Source organism: Haliotis cracherodii, unplaced genomic scaffold, assembly GCF_022045235.1.
Source record: "Haliotis cracherodii isolate W230 unplaced genomic scaffold, xgHalCrac1.p SCAF_11, whole genome shotgun sequence".
Lineage (NCBI taxonomy): Eukaryota > Metazoa > Mollusca > Gastropoda > Lepetellida > Haliotidae > Haliotis > Haliotis cracherodii.
The window spans coordinates 5,895,530-5,912,154 of NW_027266266.1; the positions used below are offsets into that span (position 1 = coordinate 5,895,530).

The following is a 16,625-nucleotide window of genomic DNA, read 5'->3' on the forward strand; positions in this document are numbered from 1 at the left end:
CAGTTATCCTGTCGTGTTGTATGCATCCTTCCGAAATCCTCCAGTTGACTCCGGTTTAAACTGGATCACGATGAAAACATAACATAACATAATTGTACTGATAGGTTCTTAATGCAGTGGTTGGTAGCTCTGTTTTGATATCTGGAATTCATTGTCCAAATTTGAAAACTACAGCATTTTATCGAGAGTGAAAATGCGCGAACATGATAACAGACATGAAGTAATATACAAAGTAAATGCAAGGGAGGATAACGGTGACTGTGTCAACTACTCTTTTCCGCCACAAAACCAAGCTTTGAATTAAGTTCATTGATTTCTGTTCCACGTGGATAAGAGAGTGGGTGAGTGCGGGAGTGAGTGAATCGTTATCTCGCCTTTGTCATGACGTACTAACTCATAACGGTAAACGTTGGCTGCACTATTGGATATAACACGATCCTCATGTTTCCTTTGAAAGGTTGGTGCTGATACACGTTCATACAGTCATCCACAACATTTTATCTCACTTAAAATTAAGATTCTTACTTCTAAGTGGTTAAGGAGTGAGCAGTTTCCCAGTGAAAGAATTTCCAGTACATACAGCAAACTAGAGAAAGATAAATATGGTTTCAATTTTTGTTTACCAAGCTGAGGTCGTTATTCATTCTCTAGATCACAAGTAGATCTAGACTCAGTCAGATTCAGGACATGATGCTTTTACCGTATTATTGCTGAATTTGGTGTAGCACCACATCCACGTTTTGGTCCTCCAATGGTGAGTGAGTTAGTGGGTGAGTATGTATTGTTTGACATTTCCCAGAAGGATGACAAAGTGGACACAATTTATGGATAACACCTTCTTTATTATACTGTAATAGCGACGTTTCGGTATAGATCCTGATACCGTTGTCAAGCAAGCCTGAATACTGAACATTAAACAGAATTATATATGGAAGGTAAAGGATTAATAGTAACAACAATTTTCATATATGAGGGAGTTTAACATGAGTCGGTTATATAGAAACAACAGAAGGATAATATTGTAACGACATGATGGACAGAGAACACATGATGACGAAGCGAATAATACGGGAAGACAATTCAACCGGATTAAGTATACATACTCGTAGGTGGTAAGAGTTGAAAAAAACCCTATTGCTTGAGTTCGGGGATGAGATGCGATAGCCGTGATCTCTGTTGATTCATGGCTTGTGGCGGCGAATCTTGACTGCTTCTCTTTGTTTTCTCTCATTATTCTTGGTATCATTTCTTTTAGATTTTAACTCTATCTATTCACATTCGGAGACCATTATAACAACTTAAAACACGGCATGCGTTTCACAAGCATGCTTTGCAAAGCGACGATGTCAAAACATTACAAAGTAAAGCTGCTCAACCATTAGTGCACAAACTTCAAGCGCAAGTCAAATACGACTTGATGCAGTTATCCTGCCGTGGAGTTTGTTTCCTGATGCATTCCGTCAGTTGATTCCGGTTTAAACTGGATTACGATGAAAACATAAGCGAGGAGGGTCCCGATGATCTGTGTCAACAAAGAAGAAAGGTAATGGAGAACAGTATACATTGAGGACAAAAATGTCTTGATCTATATGAAGTCCACGTACCTTTAGGATCGTGTCCTTCGTGATGGTCATTAGGCCTAAAGCACTGATTCCGATATGCCGTTGAGACAACTTGTTTGCGAACAGTGTGACCTGGGTGAACAATTCGTAAGAAAGAGGGAATATTGACAAGACACTTCATAATCATTAAATAACATATATATTGTTTAATTACATCATCATAATTTAAACGTTCCAAAATGTTATGTTTATCATTGGCACATATTAACATTTATCATATCAAATATGTTCAGGAGCATTTCATTTCAAGTTTCGGGTGCTTGAAGACAATTATTCAATTTAACAGATAAAACATGTAGGATGTTTAACACATAAAATTTCCAATCTGTTAAATTAATATCGTATATGGTTACGTGTTCCTATGAGGCATTGTCGATCCCCAGTATCCGATGTATCCATGAGTGTATTAGCGAGTGAATTGTGTCTTATATATGCCAAAGTGATGACTGGGAATATTTTTGTGATCATTGAGGTATGATTCGAGAAACTGACATGCCAAATGTGTCAATCCGAGAAACCAAACTACCACACGTTTGTTTGCACACAGCAATATTTCAGCTATATGACTGGATTATAAATATAGTCAAGTGTGGACCAAACAATCAAGTGATTGACATCATGAGCTCCGATCTACGCAATTTGAATACAATTACCACGCCTAACGGACTCAGTAGGCTAGGACAGAGGGCGGTTGGTCCAAGCTGACAAATTCAGTTTCAATCATGAGAGAAAGTTCCTGGAAACATGAAGACATAGTTGCAAAGTGACGGTTAGAATGAACCCAAATGGATACGGATTCATGCGTTGACTCTGATTGTTTCATTATAACGATTTACCAGTGCAATAATTCTGTCTGGCATCTTTCTCCCAGCCAAGTCATGCAGAATGTTCAGAGGTCGGTGTGCCTGAACAAAAATATTCCAGTTACTTTGTTAAAAAACTAATCTTAGTTCATAAATAAAACATTTAAATTGACACAAGATCTGATTACATAATACATTGAGTATAACGAAGTCACTGGTGGTAGCTCTACGTAGGCCATTCCTTTAATTATTCCCTCGTTATGCCTTAAGTCGCAGAGACACATGGAACATTGCTACAAGCTTTAAGTGGAAACAATACAATAATCACCCCCGTTTGTAATCCCATACGCATTATTGTTACTATATTATTGTTTTATATGAAAAAATTGTAGACTTACGATATACGCTTTATTGTTACTACTTTCCTTAACATGAAGGCCCTGTTACTACATTTATTTACATTAAGGCCTTGTTGAATCACGATACACGCATTATTGTTACTACTTTCCTTAACATGAAGGCCCTGTTACTACATTTATTTACATTAAGGCCTTGTTGAATCACGATATACGCATTATTGTTACTACATTCATTTACATTATGAACTTGTAGATTCGAGACATACGCATTAATTTTACTACATTTATTTACATTAAGACCCTGCAGAATCATGATATACGCATTACTGTTACTACATTCATTTACATGAAGACCTTGTAGAATCACGATATACACATTATTTTTACAACATTCATTTACATGAAGACCTTACATGAAGACTACGATATATGCATTACTGTTATTACATTTATTTACATGAAGACCTTGTAGAATAACGATATAAGCATTATTGTTACCAGATTATTTTACATGAAGACCTTACATGAAGACTACGATATATGCATTACTATTACTACATTCATTTACATGAAGACCCTGTAGAATCACGATATATGCATTGTTGTTACAACATTTATTTACATGAAGACCTTGTAGAATAACAATATAAGCATTATTGTTACTACGTTCATTATTTACATTAAGGCCTTGTAGATTCCCAATGTACACATAATTGTTACTACAATCATTTACATTAAGACCTTGTAGATTCAAGACATAAGCATTGATTTTACTACATTCATTTACATGAAGACCTTGTAGAATCAAGATATATGCCCTATTGCTACTTCATTTATTTACATTAAGATGCTGTAGAATCACGATATACGCATTAGTGTTACTACATTCATTTACATGAAGACCTTGCAGAATTACGACATACGCATTACTGTTACTACATTCATTTACATGAAGACCTTGTAGAATTACGACATACGCATTACTGTTACTACATTCATTTACATGAAGACCTTGCAGAATTACAACATAAGCATTACTGTTACTACATTTATTTACATGAACACTTTGTAGAATAACGATATAAGCATTATTGTTACTACTTTCATTATTTACATTAAGGCCTTGTTGATTCACGATGTACGCATTATTGCTCCATTTATTTACATGAGGACCTTGTAGAATCACGATATTCGCATTATTGTAACTATATTCATTTACATTAAGACCTTGTACTATCACGATATAGGCATTATTGTTACTACATTCATTTACATGATGACCTTGTAGAATCTGGAAATACGCATTATTGTTACCAGATTCATTTACATTAAGACCTTGTACAATCACGATATATGCATTATTGCTACTACATTCATTAACATCAAGACCTTGTAGAATCACGACATAGGGATTATTGTTACCAAATTCGTTTACATAAAGACCTTGTAGAATCACGATATACGTATTATTGTTACCACATTTATTCAGATAAAAAACCTTTTAGAATCACGATGTGTGCATTATTTTCACCACATATATTTACAGTATGACCTTGTGGAATCACGATATACGCCTTAATGTTACGACATTCATTTACATGAAGACCTTGTGGAAATACGACATACACATTATTGTTACGATATTCATTTACATGAAATCTTGAAGTATCACGATATATGCATTATTGTTCCTTTGTTAATTTACATGAAGACCCTGTAGATTCACGATATACGTTTTATTGTTACCACATTTATTTACATGAAGACCTTGTAGAATCATGATATACGCATTATTGTTACCACATTCGTTCACATGAAAACTAGACTAACATATAGTCTCTGAAATGAACATATCATACAGAAAATAAAAATCTAATAAAAAGGGAGCCCAGTGATTCTCTTCATTCTGATACTGCAGTAATCTAGACTTGCCAAACATTATAGACTTGCATGGGCTGTAGTTGATATAAATGTATCAGGGTCTGTAAGACAGACTACATGAAAACCTTTAAGAATCACGATATGTGTATTACTGTCACCACATATATTTACAGTAAGACCCTGTAGAATCATGATATGCGCATTATTGTTACTACATTGACTTAGATGAAGACCTAGTAGAATCACGCCTTAATGTAACGACATTCATTTACATGAAGACTTGATAGAATCATGATGAACGCATTATTGTTACTTCATTCATTTACATCAATAACTTGTAGGATCACGATATTCGCATTATTGATACTACATTCATTTACATAAAGACCTTGTAGATCCCGATATAGGCATTATTGCTTCCACATTTATTTACTTTAAGACCCTTTAGAATCACGATATGTGCATAATTGTTATCACATTCATTTACATAAAGACCTTGTTAAATCACGATATACGCATTATTGTTACTACATTCATTTACATCAAGACCTTGTTGAATCACGATATACGCTTTATTAGGGTTCGCCATATCAACAATTAACCGTTGTACTGCTTTTATTCAGTGGAACCCTGCTAGTCCGAACTAAACTGCCGGGCAAAACATAGTATATCCCCGTGTTGGATGGTGGCCAAAAATGAAGCAAAAGAGAATGGTTATCCGATGGTGATGAATTTGATACGGGTATAAAAGTTGTATTTTGGACCTTAAGTCTGCAGTGTTTCGGCGAATGTTTCCAGACTACTGGCGTTTTAAGACCGTTGTGTAATGCTTTGGTCAAATCCAATCTTCAAGAGTATATTTTCTTTTGCCCGGCAGTTTATACCATTCTCAGTGAAATAGACCGAGATGATAACATGTCCAAACAAAAGAATCATAGAACCCCTTGTATTCATATAGACATTTCATAAATTTATCATTCAGAATATGTGATTTCTGTCTAACAAGGTTTCAATGTACAATTCCACAATTACATTGTAACACTCACCGCTTCGTGCAGCCGGATACCAAGGTAGGTGAGAGTGACGAGATGCAATGTGGAAATGTACACAGCAAATGCCGCAAAGACAAAGTAACCAAGCGAGGGGACGTCGTTGATGAAGAAGTACAGGCAGAAACACTCAATCAGAAAAGAGCTGAGATAGGCAGCAGCCACGTGTATGGATATGAAAGAACACACATATTCCACCAAGCCTGTCAGTGTTGCATGGTATCCTCGAATGTCCTCAATATCCTCTTCTTTGACGGACCCTTCAGATGCCCGTAACAGTCTCAGGGTGCAAACATCATATTCATAGGTGAGAAGGAGGGAGATGGACAAGAATAGAAGCAATAACGAATGGTATATCAGAATGATATAGCCAATAATTATCACATTCAAGAAAAGTAAAGGCCAATATAGTTCCTTGGATGTTTCAAGCGTCATGCCTGTATTGATTCCATTGGCCACACAGGTGAAAGCCGCGAAGATTATTATACATATACATGCCCTTTTTACCCTCTTCCTCAATGTAGTGTTTGGAACACAACTGTTAAACTTCAACCGTGCTTCATGGAGACGTTCGCGGAATATGCGTAGCTTGCTGTGGATGTTGGTACTGAGGCCCCAGAAGGTTATTGATAACAGAATTACAATGTGACTTGTTAGCAAGATACTTGTTTTCGTGATCGATTCAGTATACGATGTTATCACTTCGATAAACAATAGAATGAAAAATATGCACACCAAACTTGAATATATGCTGGAAGCAACAGAGGAGACGGTGCACCGTTTTGGTGACTTCGACTGCTGATAGTCCCATGATAACCCAGACGATGCCATCAGTCTCTGGACACTTGTCAATGTTTCCTGTACATCATCTGTATCACTGGATGTACCAACGGTATTTTGAAAAACCTTCAACATTTTCGACTGACTGGATTATAAAAATATAGTGTATTCTCTTCGGATTCTAGACATTCATGTGGTTCTGTTCTCAACTCAGTATCACTATTATCTTGTGTAACAGTTTCCATGACGATGCATCAGTAAACATACAACTCAGAACGCATATTTAAATCCCCAAGAGATTTCAAATTGGATATGGGCGAGGCGAGCCTATCTAGCACTAGGAAGATAAAAAATGCAACATTTATTTGTTTGAGAAACGCTGCTGGCACGTAATTCCTAAAGCACAGCTTTAGGAATTACGTGCTAGAAGCGTTTCAATAAACATTCTGAGCCGAATAATTCATGAAACCAATGGGTTCTTGATGAAGTAGATGATAGGTCGGTTGTTATACCTGGCATTAGTTGTCCACATTTGAAAACTACCAGCACGTCATCGCCAGTTAAAATGGGACGAAAGCTTTGACTGTGACCACTTCTTTCTGAAACCAAGCTTTGAATGTGACGTAGAATACCTCACTGTGCAATAAGGTAAATTGATTTCTGTTCCAGAAGAACTGGGGATCTCTGTGTCAAATTCTATAATGTCTTCAATATGCATGGTAGGATGAATAAGTCAGTGTGTGAATGAGTGAGTCAGGGAATCATTTTCTTACCTTTTTGCTGACATATTAAATCACAAGTGCTGAACCTTTGAATACTCGTACATAATACCAACCTCATGTTTTCTTTGAGACGTCGGTGCTGACACATCTTGTATTAACCGGTAATTGTTAGACACGGCGTTTACATATGTCATCCACATTGTTATGTTATCATGTCATTCAGGAAGGGCGAGAGATAAACAGAAAGGGAGAGGGGCAGAGAAACAGAGGAAGAAATAGATGTAACAGTTAGTTAAGTTATTCATGATGTCGGTAGTGTGACGTACAGTGTAATGTCCATATCCTTCTACATGTCTAGATATTACAGTTCGGAAGAGTAAAAGTAATAGTTGGGGTGTGGATTTAATTTCAACAGAAGTTAGCATTAAAACGGTATCAACCAGCGAGTTCTGGCATGATAAGTATTCTGTCGGGGTATGCCAAGTTGTACCTGATGATAGCTCATTACATCAGAGTGTGTCAACTTAAACCGAACGTACATTTAATACCAAATGGAAATGGGCGAGGCGAGACAAAATGTCCTTCAACGTGATCAAATAATAAAGCATTGATTTGTGCTTGCACGTAATTGTCTAATCGGTTTGTTGAAATATCTGGGAATAGTTGTCAACATTTGAAAACTTCAGTTTGTCATCCCAAGTCAAAATGTTGAGTGAGTATGATATCAAACATGAAGTAATATATAAAATGTGAAATGGCAACGTCAGAGAATAGCCAGTCTCGATCATCCCGCGAGACAGATTGTCTTGGGCGTAAACACAAAATAACAGAGGAAATTATATGAATGGATTAAAAGTGGTGATGACACCATGTGTTTGCGAAAAGGATCCGCAAGTCCTGCCCTACCAGTAGTGCCCGCCACTCGCACAATTTGTTGACAGAACAGTATGCGTTGGTTGCCTGACAGCGCACCGCACCATTCCTGCCATGCGACGGCATGTGAACAAACCAGACAATTAGATGATGAACAGGACATCCAGTCACACAGCGCATTTACTGATATTGTTGAAACTAAAAACGATAGGTTACTTTCATATAAGTATTGAGATTATGTTAATTAGAAGTAAAGGCTTTCAAGAAATATCCTCGTTTTGCAACACAGTGATGGACAGTTTTAAAGTCTCCGTCCGAACATTTCTTTTGTAGATGACTCAGCATAACTGATCGAAATTACAGAGTTAATGATCACATCGTTCAGTGTCCATTTTTAGGATATTGACGGCTGTTTATGATTGCTGCGCCTCAATAAAAGGGTGAAAACTCACGACGTATTGTCTCTCTTTGAACACGATATGAACGAACCATAAGTACGTGCTCCACACTTTACACAGTTGGTAACAACACAATACATCAAACAAGGATGTCAACCACAAAATGTCTGGAATTTAAAGTCGTATCTTCAGATCAGGCAAGTTATACACACTGGTGGCTCTTTTCATTTCAGTACAAGTATCGCTTGCACTTGACACCTACAGGTGAATGAGAGGTATTTCACGCCAAATTGTATTATATATCATGGCGATTATAGATACAGTCGACCACTTAATATACCATAGTCCATCAAGTAATAAACCATTAGCACTGATACATGTTATACCTGAACAATCTTATCTGTGAAAATATTGGTTTATTTATTAAACTAAACTTTTAGAGGCACTGTAATTCCATGTGCAGAGTTTAGACCTTTGGGTAAGCCATAAACCTTTGATCGAATCCTGGTTTGACCTGATTATGTTTCATGCTTTGTCAGCACCATACCCGTTTCACCAAAGTGGTAAAAACATGCATCAATTTCCTAACGCACTAAGCAGAAACGCAGTGATATAACAGGAATACTGTTATACACAGCCACGTTAAACAAATCTCATTCACTTACTAAATCCTGCACCACTTCGGACTTCCCTCCAACACCAAATTAATCGGAATTAATTACAGGAAATGTAACTCGTTGATATAAAGCTCGCGTTCTGAGGGAATCATCTTTACTAACCCGAGCTCAAGCTTGATTTGAAACGGGAACGTGTTTTGTATCCTATTTATTACCAAATCAACATACTTCCGCCATGTCTAACATAGCAAAGAGCGTATGAATATAACAGGTGCAAAATGTAAAATGTAAACAGAGCTACAAGTCAGTACCAGCATCCCTAAAATAGTATCTCTGTGAACTGACTATACAGAGAAATTAAAGATTCTGACCCAAATAGTTATATTTGTATATCAAATTAAATGACACAAAATTGACCACCTACACAATTTTGAGGTCAACATCATCAAATTTGCCCATGAGCCATCGCCTTCTGGCATTAGATAATTAGTGCATTCAAACTTGTTACAGACAAGACTAAAGAATGCATTTGTAAAAATCAAATATGTGAGGAAATAAGTTTATGACAGGGCTTGGGGTTACCGATTGATAGAACCGGGATACTTCTATCACGCGTCTAGATGAAGTTTGTGGTTGAAGTGTTTGTTTTGGCAAAGAATCACTAACCCTAACCCTAACCCTAACCCTTCAGTGGACTCACGGTATTAGTATTCATTCAGTTATTTACTTTACATTAAAATGTCCAATCCCCACCTGCATGGCAGTTCGAAATGGAGCGGCAATTTCGGATGTGGCTTTTTCCCCCAAAATATGTTATCAACCATTTACTGGGCCTAACCACCCGATCCATCTTATGTCCTGGGGATCTATTCTGACCAGGAATCCCGACGGGGTAGCAGCCATTTACTCGTCACAGGCGTTGCTCATGACAGTGAATGAATACTGCTCTTGAAAGCTGCATCGAACTCTCCTGATCTGTCTTGATAACTGGTTTGTGTACAATTAGAAGACTGGTCGATCTTTTAGGTCATTTAGAATTAATGAGATGCATGTGATTGCACTTACTTTTGCCTATGAGCATCCATTAAGAATGTTTAGCATAGCGCCAATGACTCTCGTGTGGTTTTGTAGAAAAAGTAAATGTCCATATAATTAACATATGTATGTTATTGTACAATAACACAGGGAGGGGTGTTGTTTCGTGTGTCTCGAACAACTGACAGCTCTTTGTGATTCTTCAGGGTTTCTCCACTTAAAATCAGTGTATTGACTATGAATATATCTAAGTCACATGTTTTAATCAATCGAGCCTGCATTTCGCTGATTACATGTGAATCAATATTTAAAAAGTTGTTCCATTATCAATGAACACTTTCAAAGGCAGTTCAAAGCATGGTGTTCACAGTGACGATGTCCAAACATTACAAACTAAAACTGCAAAACCATTAGTGCACAAACTTCAAGCGCAAGTCAAATACGACTTGATGCAGTTATCCTGCTGTGGTGTTTGTTTCCTGTTGCATTCCGCCAGTTGATTCCGGTTTAAACTGGATCACGATGAAAACATAGGTGAGGAGGGTCCCGATGATCTGTGTCAACAAAAAAGCAAAGTAATGGAACTACAATGGGTTATTGGTAAAGATATATACATAGTATATATACTATGTTAGAGTGCACTGTGACGTCAAAACATCGTAACGGTAAACTTGTACACTTGAAATCACATGCGTGAAACCGACTGAGTAAATTATACAGCTCATCTTTGGACTTTTGTATTTTATCTATCTATCTATCTATCTATCTATCTATCTATCTATCTATCTATCTATCTATCTCTATATATATATATATATTGTTTATGTTTCAGCGAAAAATCTAAATAAATAATTCAACGTACCGTTAGGATTGTGTCCTTCGTGATGGTCATTAGGCCTAAAACACTGATTCCGATCTGACGTTGAGACAACTTGTTTGCGAACAATGTGACCTGGGTTCGTGAGAAAAAATTAAGCTATTGATAAGACACTGCAAATTTATTAACTTACATAGATAGAGACATAGATAACAACATAATAATTGAAACGTTTCAAAATGGTTATTTTTTAAAGTAACATCATTTAACAGCATTTATCAAATGAAACATCTTCAGGAACATTTATCATGTTTAAGATGCTTGATGACGTATATCAAATTTAACAGATATAACGTGTAAAGTAAGAAATGAAACCTGGAAACATGAAATGTGTGAAGGTGAGATTGTGTGTTACAGAAGCATGTGGGTGGTTGAGGACGTCTCTGGCGGGTCTAACGGACAGTAAGGCCATCTCGGTGAGAGAATGTACATGTATTTGTTGCCTGACACAGGACAATCCTGAAGAATTCTGGAAAATTCTGAAGCAGGGCAGAGCTACCAGTAATATAAGTCAGGAAACTAGTCCCCAAGACTGGAGCACACACTTCTCTAATCTGTTGAATGTTGATATGGGTGAGGTTACGTGTGACGCGAGCCAACCCGAATCATGTATACAACCGGATCCATACACATCTTCAGGTCTGGTGTGAAGGCTGACCCGAACAATTACAGTGGCATATCACTGATAGACTCTTTGTATAACAGATACACTTCCATTTTAAACAATCGGTTACGACAGTGGTGTGATCAAAATTATGTAATTCATGAGATAAAAGCAGGATTCAGAACAAATTATTCCACTGCTGATCATATATTTTCACTCCATGCAATGATCCAGAAATATGCCTGCAAAAAGAAAGTTACTGTTTGTTTATTGATTTTTCAAAAGCTTTTGATACTGTTAAACATGACGTATTACTATCGAGCCTTAAAAATGGGGAAATCTTCAATATTCTTTCATCAATGTATTCACATCTATCAGCCTCTGTAAGAACTTCAAATGGATTGTCTAGTTACTTCCATTGTTATGTTGGTACTCGTCAAGGATGCATCTTGAGTCCCCAGATGTTTATTATTTTCATCAATCAACTTATTAGTATGATGGAAGAATATGTTGGAGAAGGTATATATATATATATCTCCTGATGCAAATAATCTATTTACTCTCATGGTTGTTGATGATGTTTCTGCAGTCGCCGATACTGCATTACAATTACAAAAATAGAGAAATTGGTTTGGATTTTTTTGTCTATTAACTGGTATGAAAGTAAATGTGAAAAAATTAAGGTTGTTGTGTTTTGTAACCTTGGGGCACTGCGACACTATGCGAATTGGTCTCTTCACGACCAGAAGCGTGATGTGGTGTCACTTTATAGATATTTAGGTATAGTATTTACACCCAGACTAGTTTGGACAAAAGCACAGTCCTGCCTTGCATCACAAGCAAATAAAGCTCTAATGGCAATATACAGGTATCAAAAGAGAGTAGGTAATATTAATTGTACTAATCTTTACAGGGTTTTTGATGCAATGGTTACACCAATATTGTGCTATGGGTCATAAATCTGGGGAGCAACATATTGCAAAACAATTGAAAATGTTTAGATAAGAATGTGCAAATATGTCCTGAAAGTTGGTAAAAGTTCATGCAATAGTACAGCACTGGGTGAATGTGGAAGAGCTCCACTTCAGCTCACATGCATGTCACGGTCAGTTAAGTACTGGTGTAGATTAATCACTCTGGTGAGTGAATGAGTGAGTGAGTAAGTGAGTGAGTGGGGTTTAACGCAGCTTTTAAAAGTATTGCAGTTATATCGGCGTGTCAGCTTAATGTGGAAGGAAAGCCCGAAGTGATGCAGGTCTCAGTCGTTTACCACTTTTTGTGAAACCCACGAGCATGGGTATGGTGCTGACAAACCTAGAAACATAATCGGGGCGAAATTGGATTCGAAGCCACAATCACAGGTTTTTGGAGTGCCCAAAGAGACGCAAGTCTGCAAAGCGAATCGCGGGGCCCAAGACGACTGGGCAACCGCGTCCCCTCAATCTGGATAGAAATAGGCTACCTCATCAATGCTATTAAATGTGAAAGTCTCTTGATGATGCTGGCAGAGTCATATAGGCTACACATATCAAACATATTCTATTTAATTTGGGTTTGGTTTTGTATGGATTCACCAGTATGTTGGGAATATTAACATTTTTATGAGATTTTTTTAAAGAAGACTTGTTGATAATTTTAAACAAAATTGGTTTTCTACACTACACGCCTCTCATTAATGCATCTTATGCATTGCTATTCCTTTACATTTGTAAATTCATTTCACAAGATTTAGATGTGGCAATTTTAGACTTATGACAGAAACTTTAATATACCATACCATTTAAGACTATGTCCTCATTGTAGGCTAAATGATAAAATGGACTTAGAAGACGAGATTCATATTTTACTTGTATATGATGCAATCAGCGTTTTCATATATATGTATATATTTCAGATGAGGTTGAAGTGTGGTCTCTAAATGAATTGTTAAATGTTTTCTTACCATTGCAATCATTCTGTCTGGCATCTTTCTCACAGCCAAGTCATGAAGAATGTTCAGAGGTCGGTGTGCCTGAATACAAACATTCCAGTTACTTTGTTAAAAAAAATAAAACTTTTAAATTGACACAAAATGGGATTACATAAAACACTGAGTCTAGGGAAGCCACTGGTTGTCCCTAGGTCGCCCATTAGTTAAATCTTTCTCTCGTTATGCCTAAAACTGCAGTGACACATGGGACATTGCTGTAAGTGGAAACAATACTCATCCGAGTTTGTAATTCCAAAGGAATTATTTTTACTGCATTCATTCGCTTTGAGACATTGTAGAATCGCGATATACTTTTATTCGGGTTCTCAATGACTATAGATAACAATTATTGGTATTTTACTCTGTGGAATCCTGCTAATCCGAATTGAACTGCCGGGCAAAAGAAAGTATACACCCATGTTTGATGGTGGCCAAAATGAAGCAAACAAGAATGGTTATTCAACGGTGATGTATTTGATAAGGGTATAATGGTTATATTTTGGACCTGAAGTTTGCAGTGTTTTGATGTTTGTATTCAGATTACTAAAGTTTGCAGAACGCTTGTAACACTTTAGTCAGATCCAATTTTCAAGAGTATACTTTCTTAGCCCGGGGGGCTATTCCACTCTCATTGACATCGACCAGGATGATAAAAGGTCAAAACAAACGAAAAATGTAACAACTTGTAATCCTATTCACATTCCATAGTTTTATTATGCGGAATATGCGATTTTCTGTCTGACGGGGTTTCAACGTACAATTTCACAATAACATTGTAACACTCACCGCTTCGTGCAGCCTGACACCAAGGTAGGTGAGAGTGATGAGATTCAGGGCGGAAAAGTACAAAGCAAATGCCGCAAAACCAATGTTCAAAATGGAGGGGACGCTGTTGATCAGGATGTACAGGCAGAAACACGCAGTGAGGAAGCAGCAGAGAAAGGCGGCACCCACGTGTATGGATATGAAGGAACACACATATTCCACCAAGCCTGTCAGTGTTGCATGGTATCCTCGAATGTCCTCGATATCCTCTTCTTTGAAGGATCCTTCAGACGCCCGTAAAAGCCTCAGCGTGCAAACATCATATTCATACGTGAGAAGGAGGGAGATAAACAAGAACAGAAGCAATAGGGAATGGTAAAGCAGGATGATATAGCCAGCGTGTATCGCATTAAAGACAAGTAAAGGCCAAAATATTTCACTGGATGGCTCAATCATCATGCTTAAGCTGATTCCACTGACCACACATGTGAAAGCCGCAAGGATTTTTAAACATATACATGCCCTCTTTACCCTTTTCCTCAATGTAGTGTTTGGAACACAATTGTTAAACTTCAACCGTGCTTCATTGTGACGTTCGCAGAATATGCGTAGCTTGCTGTGGATGTTGGTACTGAGACCCCAAAAAGTTATTAATAACACAATCATAATGTGACTTGAAATGGCGAGACCTGTGTCCGTGAAAGATTCAGCTGAAATGTACGATGGTATCACCTGGATAAAAGATAGAATGAAAACTATGCACACCAAACTTGAATATATGCAGGAAGCTACCGAGGAGACGGAGCACCTTTTTGCTGACTTCGACTGATGATAGTCCCATGATAACCCAGACAACGCTATCAGTCTCTGGACACTTTTCAATGTTTCCTGTACATCATCTGTATCACTGGATGTATCAACGGAGTTTTGGAAAACCTTCAACATTTTCGACTGTCTGGATTCTGAATAAATGGTGTATTCTCCTTGTAAGCTAGACCTTTATATGGTTCTGTCCTCAACTAAATATCATCAGTATCTCGTGTAACAGTTTCCTCGACAATGCATACAATACCAAAACGTACATTTAATTGCCCAAGAGATTCCAAATTGGATATGGGTGAGGCGAGCCAATAAATCAATCATCATGATCAAATACCACAACATTTATTTTAAAAGCCTTTAATGGACATTCTGTACCGAATAATCAATGTAAATAAAGAGTTCTGAATGCGGTAGCTGATGGGTCTGTTGTAATATCTGGCATTGATTGTCCATATTTGAAAACTACCAGTATGTCATCCCAAGTGAAAAAGCTGTGTGAGTATATCAAAGATGAAGTCATATATAAAATGTATAATGTCAACGCCAGAGAATAACCAGTCTCGTTCTTCAGACGAAACAGATTACAATGGGTGTAAAACGCAAAACAGAAGTGGAAATTATATGAATGGATCACTAAGAGTTGTTCACGATACAAGGTGTTTGCCAAAATGATATGCAGGTCCTGCCGTACCAGAAGCGCCCGCCACTCACACACTTTGTATAAAAAGGTATGTGTGGGTTGCCTTACACAATACAGCAGTACTCCTGCCATGCGACGGTGGTATGTAAATAAAACAGACACTCCACTAATGGACCAGAAATACAGGCTGATGACAGCATTTACTTAATTAAAGGGATGAAACCTATGACTTTGTCAACTACTTTCTGAAACCAATCTGAATTTGACGTTGTAAATACCGCACTGTGTAATGAGGTTCATCGAGTTCGAGAATGTCATCAATATGCATGGGAGGAGGAATAAGTGAATGGGTGAGTGAGGGAATCACTGTCTTGCCATTTTACTGACATATTAAATCAAATCATGGTCAACGTTGGCTGAACCATTGAATACCCGCATATAACACAAACCTCACGTTTTCTTTCAAAGGAATGGACAAGAAATTCAGTAACCCGACAGCACATATACTGATTTTGTTGAAACTAAAACTGATATGTTAATATCAAGTGTTGAGATTCTGTTGTTTAAAAGTCAAGGCGTTTAAGAAATATGTTCGTTTTGCAACACAGCGATGGGCTGTTATATGACCGAATATAGAGTAAATATTACAGTGTAAATGATTACATCATTCAACGACTCAGTCTGTGTCCATTTTGGGATATTGGCAGCTGTTTATGATTGCTAAGACACAGTAAAAGGGGGACTACTCACAACGTATTATCTCTCTTTGAACACGATGCGAACGATGCATAAGCACTTGCTCAACACAG

The 16,625-nt window shown here is 37.3% G+C and overlaps 2 pseudogenes; both read right to left on the reverse strand.

Moving 5' to 3' along the window:
- Nucleotides 1-1,378: 1,378 nt before the first annotated feature.
- Nucleotides 1,379-6,149, reverse strand: LOC139456044 (uncharacterized; annotated as a pseudogene).
- Nucleotides 6,150-10,549: 4,400 nt separating this feature from the next.
- LOC139456045 (gustatory receptor for bitter taste 93a-like) lies at nucleotides 10,550-14,813 on the reverse strand (annotated as a pseudogene).
- Between the last annotated feature and the right edge of the window lie 1,812 nt (nucleotides 14,814-16,625).